The sequence below is a fragment of the Silurus aristotelis genome (genome assembly GCF_946808225.1).
Source record: "Silurus aristotelis genome assembly, chromosome: 14".
Classification (NCBI taxonomy): Eukaryota; Metazoa; Chordata; class Actinopteri; order Siluriformes; family Siluridae; genus Silurus; species Silurus aristotelis.
This window is the reverse complement of record NC_139587.1, coordinates 24,526,141-24,539,338: the sequence shown is the minus strand read 5'-3', so window position 1 is coordinate 24,539,338 and position 13,198 is coordinate 24,526,141.

The window sequence follows — 13,198 nt, the reverse complement described above, 5'->3', positions numbered from 1 at the left end:
TGTGCGTGTGTGTGGATTAGCAACTTATAAAAGTGATTTTTTTTTAAATATGATTTTCTAAGCAAACTAGTAACCTGCACACCACCACTTGAAAACCATGTATTTATACTGTTTACACCATTTATTGTGAGACAAACATTTATCAACAGTTTAAAAAGTGTTTTGCTGACAGATTTATACCTTTTTATTCCATTTTTACATTGTGACCTCACTTCACTAGACATCTCAGTGAACAACTTCTCATACACTCCCTTCAATGAATGAATATACATCAGCTGTCATAAATGATTTTCTGCCACTGTTTCTTCATTCCATTGTTTGCGGACCACCTGTTGCATTATAGAAACATTTTACAAATTTAAAGTTATCTATTGTGATTAACAGTATTGTATTGATAGTATTGCTATATAGGCAATTTTATCCAGCTTTTTTCTCTGTAACTCCTTAACCTAAGGGTTGATTACACTTTTGAAGAACATGTAATAGTATAATCAGTGTAATAAAACAAATCAGTCTAAATCCTGGACAGTTTTGTAGCTATGAATGCGTCACACAAATATCTGGAGTCTCTGACATTTCATGTTAACCTCATCAAGAGTCTTATGATAATTATGTCACAAAATCTGTCATACAATGCAAAAATATATTTCCAGATCTATGAGATATACACTTTAAATATACTTGAATGTAGAAGTCACTACATTATGTTGCTATGGCTTCCTAGGACTTTCTATAAACTCAATATGAATGCTTTATAACCCCTCATATTTACAATTACCCAAACAGGTGTTGATGTAGACAGCTGCCAAACTAAAGTGTCTGCTGCCAAATTAGTTTCCCATCCTTCCTGTCTGAAAAATAACAAGCCTTTGAACCTGGCTTTTGTCTCTAGACCAAGTTTACAACCTACACTTTTCATTTTGTCTACCCTCCTCTGCAGAAGTGACGGCATGGTTTCTCCGGAGCGGGAAGCGGTGTTAATATCAGCATGGTAGACCTGAAATTAATCCTAATCTCCCCCTGTGTGTGTTGTGCGGTGCGGGGTTGAAAGCCATGGGCCGTTATCGGCAGGGGTTCTCTGGCTGGCTCTAGGATCTCTTGCTCTCGGATCTCGGATAGGATAATGTTGAATCCGACGGGAATGCCCACAGTGCTGTGCTTTCACATGCACTTCCTGTAGAGGGCCTTGATATTGGCTTCCCACCCCTTCAACTTTGGGGGACAGAGTGGCAACAAGCTGCTCCTTCTCCCCAGAGCCTTGTTTCTTCCATGACATCAAAAGGTGCAGCCACTTCACCATGCCTGTGTGTGTGCAGGAAAGATTAATGTTAATCTCTGCAAGCAATATTTCCTCAAGAGGAAAGAACGAAAGCTCAACAGGTGCATATGTGACCCATTTACCAGTGTCTCATTCTCTAAGTCATATGATACAAAGAAGTCTCAAAGGTTTTGGAATTGTTTGAACATTTGTTTTTTTTTGTGTGCAAAATTCCAATATTTCATTTTGTAGTTTATAATAAGTAACTATAAAGAGTAGTCAGATTATCAGAGTGAAGCACAATGTGGCGAGGAGGGAGAGAATTCAAACAAAAATAAACTCAGGGACTTTATGAAGTGAACACCCACTCAGAACTGAGTGTGATGTTCTCCTGTCCACTGATGGTCAAGCATGAGGGCAGGAAGGTCTAGCAGATTTCAGCAGGACCTATTGAACTCTCTGATACGTTCTCAAGCGCACCCTTTAAAGCCTTCTATTTATTTTGATCTCTGTCATAGGTCCGGATGAAAAACCGAGGCGAAGTCAACCCTCGAAAGTATCTCAGCAGAAAACGTCACCGTGGGCCGTAGACAGAGCCGAGAAAATGCCATGGGCTCCATTCCGCTCGCCGTACGATGAATTTATAGTCCATCTTAGGGCAGAGAATAGGAGAGTCGAAGGCCTTCTCTTCAAGCTTTGCACAAAACCCATCCATGAGTAAAGAGGCCGTCATGAACACTTGGCCTGCCCAGCTGCCTTGAAGTGAATGGGTTTTTTTTTCTTTTTGAGGCCATTCACTGCTTTCTGCCCCTCTGCATACAATGTAGGTGTTACAGCTCAAAAAGAGACAGAGCAAGAAAGAGAGAGAGAGAGAGAGAGAGAGAGAGAGAGAGAGAGAGAGAGAGAGAGAGAGAGGGAAAAAAAAGAGAGCGAGTCACAGAAACGGAGCCTCGGCTTCTCGAGTGACCATCTCAAGGGCCGTTTTTCATTCTCAGTCAGTCATGAAATCATTCCTCCTTCAGAAGAGGAGGGGTCTCACGCACAAAGGGCCAAGGGGGCTCCCAGTGATCCTCCCAACATTTTTATGAGACTTTTTCTACCTTAGATACTAAATTTAATTCTGAATAAAAACATAGATCTCCGTCCTTCACTGTATCCTTGACAGTTTTGCGCTTTGTGCTGAGTTTTTTTTTTTCTTTCTTTCACACAAAATCCCCCCCCCCCCCTTTTTTTTTGCGTTGGCAACTTTTAGCTATTGACTCTCTCGCCTTATCACTCAGTAGACTCGTGACAAAAGGAGAGTCTTTGAGCAGTCTATAACCCTCATTGCAAGAGAGGTGAATCTAAAGACTATTAGTGACAGCGGGAACACAAAAGGAGTGATGGGGGAAGCCATAAAAAAAAAAAAAAAGGAAGACTTCCTCCCTCCCTCTGCTTTCTCAACCATGGCCGAGCATGATGCAAAGATTAAAAATGTTCATTTTAAGACTTTGCTGTATTCATGGAGGGTAAAGGTCATCTGCATAGGGCTCGATGGAAACACTTAGTGGTGCAGACACTCATTTTTTATTTTCTGGTTTGGACAGACTGGTTGCCTTGCAATAATGGACATCCCACGCTTTATCTGGTGTACATAGATTTATTAAAAAAAACAAAAAAACTATCAATACATTTAAAAAGGAAAAGCTATGGTGTCCCATCTAGAATGGTTCCTGCTGAGTGCCCCATATTCCCAGGATAAGATTCAACTTTAACCTTAATTGGGATAAAGCACCAAAGATGATGATGACCAAAACAGTCAATCAATCAATCAATCAATCAATCAATCAATCAATCAATCAATCAAATTAATTGATATTATGTAAGGTTAATTGCATTGTTCACATATTGAGAATTGTCACTTTTTAATACCCAAAGCATATGTACCATTGTTGAAAAAATGATATTTTTGCATTTATTTTTTTGCATTTATTATTTATTGTAGTTTATTGCATGAAGGACATTTGTTTTGGTTTGGGTTTGGTTTTGGGTCATTCAGAGCACCACTTATTCCACTTATTGTATGAGATAGAGCATTTTTTTAAGCAGCAAATCAAATCAAATTTAAAGCTTACTCCCAGAAGCCTAAAATTCCTACTCTGAGACATTCAGCAGCTTGTCTCTTCTTCTCATTTACATTTTTCCATTGGTGAGTGTGTAGTATGTTTTGGTGAAAGTTTCAACTGATGCATTTTTTCATCAAGTATACATTCAGAAGTGACTGAACTGATGCATAGACTCACGATGAACAAAACCAAGAATGATATTTCTTACAATACAACAGCTAATACTTAGAAGTTTCTTCATCGTTGTTAGAACCGTAGCATGTTCGGCATGATTTCCCCCAGATTTGAGTCGCATGCTTAACCTTCCCTCCATTCACCCTGCCTCAAATTAGCTTTGTTCCAAGATTCCACAAGAACCGCAGTCACACACACCCACTCGCACAAAACAGGAAAAAAGAATAAGGCGGAAAACCCGTGGATATTTCCTGGGCACCGCACGCTTTTTTCGCGTGTTAGGCCCATTCGGAAACATGGATCTTGTCCGAATGAAAGCATCCGGTCGTCTCATTGCCTCCCATTGGCCTGTCTCTGCTTTGCTCAAACACACCGTATCTGAAACACCCGATGAAGTCCAAAGGTTAGCAGGGGTTGAAAAGCAGCGCTCGTTTCGGCTGGTGTCTCCATGCTGATGGTGCGTGCCCTCCCTTTATGGCCTCCCAGCAGGAGGCCTGTTGTCCAGCCACATTCACGTGCCACCGGCACACATCGGAGCGCTTCACCTGTTAGCGCACCACCAATCGGACCCACAAGGCCTTTTGTCCAGCACCCGCTCGGGCCCTTTCACCCAAACAGACTGTAATTTCATCAATTTTTCATGCCTCTAGTTGGCGTGAATACTTTTAAATTTCCATGTCTGAACATCAACAAAAAAGAAATTTCATGCCTCAAAGGCAGGCGGGATGGGACAAGAATAAAGGATGAATGTATTGCAAAATGGACAAAATATTTTTTGAAGATGAATCCTAACAAACCCTACTATATTGGATCGAGTTCTCTCTTTAAATCATCGTGTAGGAATGTTTACAACCTGCACAAACCTGACAGATGAGTTGATTTGAATTTATTTGAATAACTTAAAAAAAAAAAAAGAAATTTTTTTTTTTTTATTATATTGGAAATATAAAAATCTATAAATGTATATATATATATATATATATATATATATATATATATATATATATATATATATATATATATATATATATATATATATATACACATACTTTTTTTTTTATAGGTTCAATATGTGTAATTAAATGAACAAACATTAACTCAATATTTTCCCTTCTATAGTTTTTAATTCACTCACCAAATGTACTTCTTTTATATTCAACAAGTATTTGTGATGAAATTGCTCCATGTCATGCATGCGACATTCCAGATTATGGGATTTTGTAGCAGAGGAAAAAAGCTGCTACCTGTTACAGCTGACAGAAGGTTCAGCTCGAAAGAAGTGCCTCCATTAGCTTAGAGATAATTACTTTTACACCAAGGAGCCTGGGTGTCTTTGTTAACTGCTTTTATGCGGTAGAATAGATTTGGGTATTAAGTGGCTGATGTCTGCTGGATGAAACACTCTTCTCAAACTGGTATTGGGCCGGAGGGACAGACGGAGTGGCCTCTGCCTAACATTGTTCTTTTGCATTTGAATGCGTCAAAGAGCCCGGCCCCTGGCAGAGGGCCGCGCCAACATCTTTAATCCTTAAAATATTGTCAGCGAGCGTGAATACTGGCAATCCGGCCATATGTGTAATTATTCTGTAATGCCCTTATTCACTTTCGGGGCCACCTCCTCCCAACTCTCCCATATCCAAATAATTGTTACTTTTTCTTCCAGTAAAGATTTGATTTTTTTGTTTCAAGAAACTGCACAAAGAAATGACTGTATCCACACACAAAAAAGCTAGCATTATCTAACTCGACCTGGTTACCCAGATCCTTCACAAAGGGAAATGTAACCAGAAATGGATAAATAATACATGCTGTGGTTGTGGGCAAAATTGCTACAGTATAAGCAGAATAAAAAAGCATTTGAGTTCTCTTTCAATATGTTCCTACTGTGTTTTTTTGACCATTTTTGTCTTTTTTAAAAAAGACTTTCATGGTGTAAAACTTACTAGCAGCGTAAACAGACGATTCCTTTGCAAAAAAAAACCATGTGTTTTAAGAATAAGTGATGTAATTACCCAGGAGCCAAGTTGTGTCCTGTTTTATAGAAGACACAGTGATTCAACCTAAAAATGTTTGATTTCAACTCACAACAAATGTTGAAAATTTTGCTATGAAAATGTACCAAAAAAAAAAATTTATAGTACAAGAGTCTTAAGTTTCTAGGGAAATATTTACAAGCAAAGATACTGACTCCAACTATAGTTATTATCGACTTGTGTCCATTGCGATGTTAGCTAACATTTGAGATGGACACATTATTTTTTGTATTTCAATTGATTGTAACCAAGCTAACCTGCTACACAGATCTGCTTCAGTAAGATTGACATATAATATTTTAGATCAGGGTTTTGAATGTGAGGTACATGTCAGATAAATAGTCACAATTGTCTAATATTAACTAAAATCTCACAGCTAGTTATGGAAAGTCCGGATCTTTTTACTCACTTTGAATCTTGCTTAGCAAAATGAAAACATTTTCAAGACAATTCAGTCAATTCATTTTGTTCTATAATTCTTACATTCTGTAAAGCTATTTTGAGACAATGTTCATTGTTAAAAGAAGTATAGAAATAAACTTAAATTGTATTGAATAAAACGGAAATGTTCCATTTCCAAAACGCCAAATTTTCTCCATTTCAACTTTTTTGTTTGTATTCTGAAGAAAGAGAAAAAAATGTTAATGCAACCAAGGACCAATGAGGAGAAACAAAATTGCTTCATTGACTCAACTGAGCCACCCATCAATGCACTCTTTAAAATAAATGTGACAGGATGAACCTCAAAGCCGAAAAATAAAATGTATTTTTTTTAATACAGTCGTTCCATAAAATACCTTTTCTGGTACACTTTTTTTTAACCTGGTCCAGTTTCAAATTAGAACCTAAATATAACACATTGGTAGAAAGAATATAGTTATTTCAAGTTTTGCAAATAATTTATTACACTTTAAATAATAATTATAATATTAAATAAAATGAATTATTAACTGATTCAGCTGTCATATAATTAGATCTGCTCCGACCTATCAAGTCTAAATTCAGTCCAACTGTTTTATAAAAAATTACATATGATCAGCATTTGAGATTCTTGAGTGTGCTCAATCTCAATTTCATAGTCTAAAGAAACTTCTCCAACCACAAACATGTTTTTGTGCAATGGAAAGGTTCCATGCATGTAAAAGGTTCTTCACAGAGAAAGAAAACTTGATGTATTTTAAAGTGTTGTTGCATTAAACGATTAAAAAATTGTGCAATTCTGAGACAAACCTACATCATGTTTTTAGTAGTAATATGTACTAAAACCTAAAGGCTTCAATATTGCACTGTTTCTTTTACAATGACGCTCCCTATCTCGCTGAGAGTTTGGTGTTAAATTGCAACTCTGCATGTTTTTCAGATGTCTGTGCATCCTGCAGAAAAGCCCTTTTGTAACGTTCTTATTAATTCTGCACCAGTTGTCTCGTCTACATCTGTCCGAATCAGTGGAATCTTCTATGCAGGAATGAAACACTGTTTAAATCACAGCTATTGGACAGAGAACAAAGAGTGTGACTCCTTTGGAGTGCCCTCGCTCAAAATCCTCTCCACGAACCCCCCACACACACATACACACACTGGCTCTCTATAAAAAAAGCCTCTCTGTTAATTACCAACAAGTGTTGTTTGAAGGAGGACTTTTAAGATGTGGCATTCTTCCTTGCTTTCCCTTTCTTACATTTGCAATAATAAGGGCAAAGGACGTGGACCATGGAGAGGGCTCACAGTTTTTTAATTTGAAACCCATTCGCACCATCCTAATAGGACCTTCCACTAGCCTCACCGGACAAGTGCGGCTCTGGACGTGCGACCAAACAATTCCCTCTCACGTCTCTCATGGTGTAAGAAAGGAACCCCAAATAAGCTGGGCTCGCTTGCTATTCCCAGCTTTAATTAAGACACTCGAGATGCACTGGGATGCTTTTCTTTCCCATAGAGGTGCTCAGAAGTGTGTGCAACAACAAGTGTGAAAAGAAAAAGAAAAGAAAAAGTGAGGGAAGGGGTGTTTGGAGAGAAAAACTGAGATTAATTAATGGGCAACTTTAGCTGAATGAGATAAGGAGGGTGTGTGTGTGTGTGTGTGTGTGTGTGTGTGTGTGTGTGTGTGTGTGTGTGTGTGTGTGAGTGACAGAGGTTTCTATCATTCACTTTACCAAACCAAGGGCCGATAAAGGCAACCAAAAGAATTTTCAGTTCCTTTTGAGAAGAAAATGAAGCAAAAATTTTGCCAAAATTTCCAAAAAAAATAAATAATAATTGAAATTGAATTTAAACCTTTAAATAGTAACTTCTTTAGTTTTTTTGTTTGTTTTTTCTACTCTACACCAGCTTTCTCTCCAAGCATTCAAGCATTTACATTACATCAACAAAAGTTTGTGGACACCTGACTACTTTTCCGAACATCCCATTTTTCCCTATTTGCTGCTAAAATAACCTCCACTGTTCTGTGAAGATGTTCCACTGGCTTTTGGAGTGTGTTTGTGGAGATTTGTGCTCATTCAGCCACGAGGGTTTTAGCAAAGTCAGGTACTGATGTAGGTGAGGTGACGAACCCTGCGGTGCAGTCGGCGTTCCAACTCATCTCAAAGGTGTTCAATATGGTTGAGTTCTATAGCAGGCCACTCAACACCAGTGTAAAAGCAGATCTTCATCGAGCTGGCTTTGTGCACAAGGGCATTGTCATGCTGGAACGGCCACATATTGCTGGAAAAATCAGTTGTCCCAAAACGTTTGTCCAAATATCAGTCATATCTGGAAAAAAACAGGTTTTTGTGGCGGAAAAAAAAATCCAGCTTTAGCTTATTTAACACACAACTGCTGCTGCTTTTGTGTCCATACAAATAAACATACCAACAAGAAGAGCAGTATAATGTGGTGCTCTTGCCAGTGTGTTACATTGTTACAATGTGTTATACATTTTTATTTTTAGTATTTTTAACCACCATAAATGACTGTCCACTACTGATTTTGTAAACATGTAATTGTTGATTTCTTTCAAAGAGCATGTTTTTAACATTTTTGGAAGGAGTCTCCAGTGTCGGCATGTTTCCCGGTCAAAAATCAAACGCTTTTAAGTTTTTCGACACACAACCCATCAAACCCAATGTGTTACATGACCATGTCGCATGTTTCAATGATGACACCCACCTGTTCCTACTCCTAATAACCCACACCTATTTAACTTCTGTTTTCATGCTTCAGATTCTGTCATTTAGATTTAGTTCAGTATGTTTGCCACAGTATTACAAAGAGTTTGTATGTTTGTTTCTTTGGAATTGCTGTTCATGTCCTTGTTTACTGGACAATCACTGACATAAAAATACCTTGTTTTTATATTAACCCTCATAAGGTCTTTATTTCCTGTTTACAAATCTGGTCTTTGGGGTCTATATGACCCCAACAATTGATAGAGAAATTATAAAAAAAAAAATTTTTTTTGTAAAAATCTTCTCATCTATTCATTAATGCTGTGTTTTGGGAGATATGAAGTACTTTTGTACCTATTTACCACATAATTCCTCAACTACACCATAAGCTTGCATATGAAATATTAATTTTGTTATGAAAAAATCACTTAAATGATGATCTAAATTTCTGATTTATGCTGGATTTATAGATTTTTTTTTTTGACAAATGAAGAAAAAATATTGAGTTTTTTTCACATTTCCCATTCATTTCAATGTGGGGTCATATTGACCCCGAAGACCAGAAGTGTCAAAATTTTTTTTACATACCTTCAGAACAACCGAATTAAGCCCAGTTTTTTTTTGTGTGTATAGATAGATTATGTAGGAAAAGTCACAAAATATTATTCCACTCAGATGAAGGGAACCCTTTTATTTAATTAAGGAAATGTCGATTGGGGTCATATAGACCCCAAGGACCGATTAAAGGTTAAAATTATTTATAAATGAATACAAAAATATCATTAATCAATACAATTTTTTGGCATATTGCAATTTAAGCTGTAGTATCAGGGAAAATAAAACACATTTTGGTATATTGGTAGGCGAGTTATTGACTATTTTACTATCGTTTACGTTTTGCCATGTTTCGTTCCATATATAAAATACTGGACATGGAAAGTCTGGTCATTTTTTAAAGCAGTTCTGAATAAAAAAATCGAGATGTGAAACATTAAAGTCCAGTTTAGACCTTTAAAAAAACTTATGCGAAAGCCTGCAGCTTGGCGTATATAAGAAACGTCCCTGTGCACCTGGTGCTTTTATGAATTCATTCCCTTCTGTCCCATGTCTTTCCTGTCTCTTGTTACCTTCATCATCCCTCTCTGTCCCTCTCTAATGCTCTGCCTTGATCTAGGCTTACTGAGCCTCTCTGAGGTTAAGAGACACATGGGGTCAAGGCCAGTAATAATGAGCGTGAAAAGCCGCTCTCCCATTCTGTCTCTCATATTTCTTTGGGACTTGTCCTAATCCTTCGCGCCACCCCCTGAGTGACTCAGTGACAAGTCAGGGTATGAATCAGTGGCATTAAAGCACAGGCGTTCTGTGATCTTTGGGAGGGCCGTGCCGACTCTCGCGCTACCCCACTCTTCGTTGTAGCAAATAATCTTTCTTAACTGATTCCTGTTTTTACTTTATTATTTATTATTTTTTTCTTGCCATCTATCCACACTACAGGGACACTACCTGTGTACACGTGACCATGTTCTTTTGAACATTCCATTCCACATTTAGTTCCTATTTACTGTTATAATAAAATCCATTCTTCTGGGAAGATGTTTCACTAGAGTTTGGAGTGTGCTTGTGGAGATTTTGATCATTCAGCCACAGGGGTGTTAGTAAAGTCTGGTACTCATGTAGGTGAGGTGAGGAGGCCTGTGGTGCGGTCAGCGTTCACATTTATCCGAAAGTTGTTTAATAGAGTTGAGGTCAGCTCTCTATAGCAGGCCATTTAAGATCCTCCACAACAACCCATGTCAATTTTCATGGAGCTGGCTTTGTGCACAGGAGCATTGTCATGCTGAAACAGGTTCGGGTCTCCTAGTCTATTCAAAGACATCCTATACAATTGTGTGCCTTCAACTTTGTGGCAACAGATTGGGGACGAACCACATTATGACTGGAAAATTTAAAACAAATCCAGCTTTGGGTTTTCTAAGATGATATAACATCTTATCTTAAAAATATCTTAAACACATGACGTTTTGCTTCGTTTACATTTTTTTACTTGCCTTGCTCCAACACAGTCACAGGTTTCTAGAAAGGTACACAATATATACATATACATGAACTAGGAATGTATTTGTAATGTTTGTTCTTTATAAATTTGTCCCTAATGAGTGAGCCAAGGAAAGGCAAGAAAAAATTCCCTTAGATGGTAAGAGGAAGAAACCTTGAGAGAAACCAGACTTAATCTGGATGGCACCAAATGCCCATTAATTACAGTTCCATCATTGTTGAGGTGTGCTGTTCAGTGATAGGTGCTTAAATGCAGAACTGTAAATGCAAACTGCAGTTTTAAACCATTGTAGCAGCCTGTTTATATAAAATTATAGCTCCAGGGATCTTTAGGCTGTTTACATGGAACCTCCTTAGCTGTACTGAGTGATCTCCAATTGAAGACAAACCCATCCAGAATCCAGAGGTAAATCATTGGGATGAATCAGGCAGATTCAGAGGAAGAAAGGGACAGGAACAATGGTCACTAGTACCTCAGGAGCATATGACAGAAAAAAGAGAGAGAGAGAGAGAGAGAGAGAGAGAGAAAGAGAGAGAGAGAGAGAGAGAGAGAGAGAGAGAGAGAGAGAGAGAGAGAGAGAGAGAGAGAGAAAGGAGAGAAAAGGAGAGTAGAAGGGTGACATTAAGAGAGAACGATTTATTCTTCAGGCCACTTCCTGCCAGTTTCTTTTAGTTATGCTAAAGCTCATGGGCTTTAGGCCAATTTCTGTTATAATATTAAAAACAATATGTCTAGATGATTGTTCGGAGAATGCAAAATGTTCGGAGAATGCTAATCTTACTTCAATAAATCCAAATTTCTGATAGAATTTTTATCAGATGACTTTTGATTACTAAATATAGAAAATGTAAATATATATATATATTTTTCCCAACATCATCAAAAAAGTATATTAGAAATTAAATAGCTGTATATTAGAAATTATATACCTGGAATGCAAGTAAAGAAAGAAACATTAAACTACACACCACTTTTTAGTTTTTTAGAAAAAAATTCAGAATCGGAAACAAAAAACTGTGGCAGTTTTTCCCAGCATGCTTAGTAAAACATACCAGAATGTTTACTGCAAAAATTACACACAGTAATGATAATACATTTGTAATGTAAATAAATTTCAGTTTATTTGTAAAGGTGTATTTGCTTAGCAGTGCTTCATTGCTTGAGTCTATGCCATTTGCATTGTACTACATAAAAACAACAGCTTAAAAATTGTCCCAAGCAAACAATTTCCCTAACGTATCACTTATAAAGATGCCATTGTCATATTTCTTTCTTTAAAATTAATCTCCAAACTAATGTAATGTCCAAATTAACAACCAAAAATGTGAAATAATTTTGGTGACTGGCATTCTGGGGTCGGTTTCATGTGAGTTGTGCCACTACTCAGGATAAAACCTGCTATTCAGATTGAGCTTTGGCTCCAGAGCAGGCGGAGCTTGGCAGCTTTAAGGAACAGCCAGTGATTAAATAATGGCTAGATTACCGTGAGCAGATGGAGGAGTCACAGCCCAACAGCTAAACACAGAGGCTGCACATAAAGCTGCTGGTTAAGTGAAGTTCATCATGCAGTGTCAACATTTACGTTGTGGCATCATTCCTTAAGTGACACAAGGTGAAAAGAGCAATGTGTACAAAAAACATCAACAAACCCGAAAACAACGTTTTTGGTTTTGTTTGTTGCATTTGACCTGATTTGATTTCGACCAGTTAATGGACAGATCAGTTTTTTTATGCTCATCAGCTTTGGAGGATTTCAGTGAGTGATTTGGTCCAGTCAAGAATCTGAGCATTGAGTTTCATGATGCTGGAGCACGTTTTCATAGCAGGACACCATGCACACACAAATTCAGACATTTTTTCCATTGTTTTCAAACAGCCATTTTCACAAAAGTTGTAAACAGGAAACTGGACAGATGAAAGCCACATATAGCCAGAAAAAAAGCATACACACTGAGAGAACAATTGAAACTCCAAATAGGCAGTAACCTGAGATCCGGGAACTGAGAACTGAGAACTCTAGAGCTGTGAGGCATCGAATTAGATTTGAATTAGCACCTGGTCACTGCTATAAATCACCATCATGCTGTGTGAGCATCTGTGATCTCAGTATGACACACCATGTGCTCTCATACACACATCCACAGCGATTTTTTCAAGCATCAGGCGTCAATTCTTGGAGCATCAAATTTGCATAGAATTTAAACTACACATTTAAAAGTAGTTCAAAATGCATAATAATAATAATTGTGGACTTTCGTTAGTTCAATAGAGGAGTGACCTAATTGTGAACAGTTTCTATAAACAGGATTGATGTTGTATAATACTGTCCGAAGCTAAGCTACTTATACAATATCAGATATTGCATTGATAGAACTGCTTCATAACCAGAATCATATTAAGTGGAATTTCAGGCGAAATATGCCACA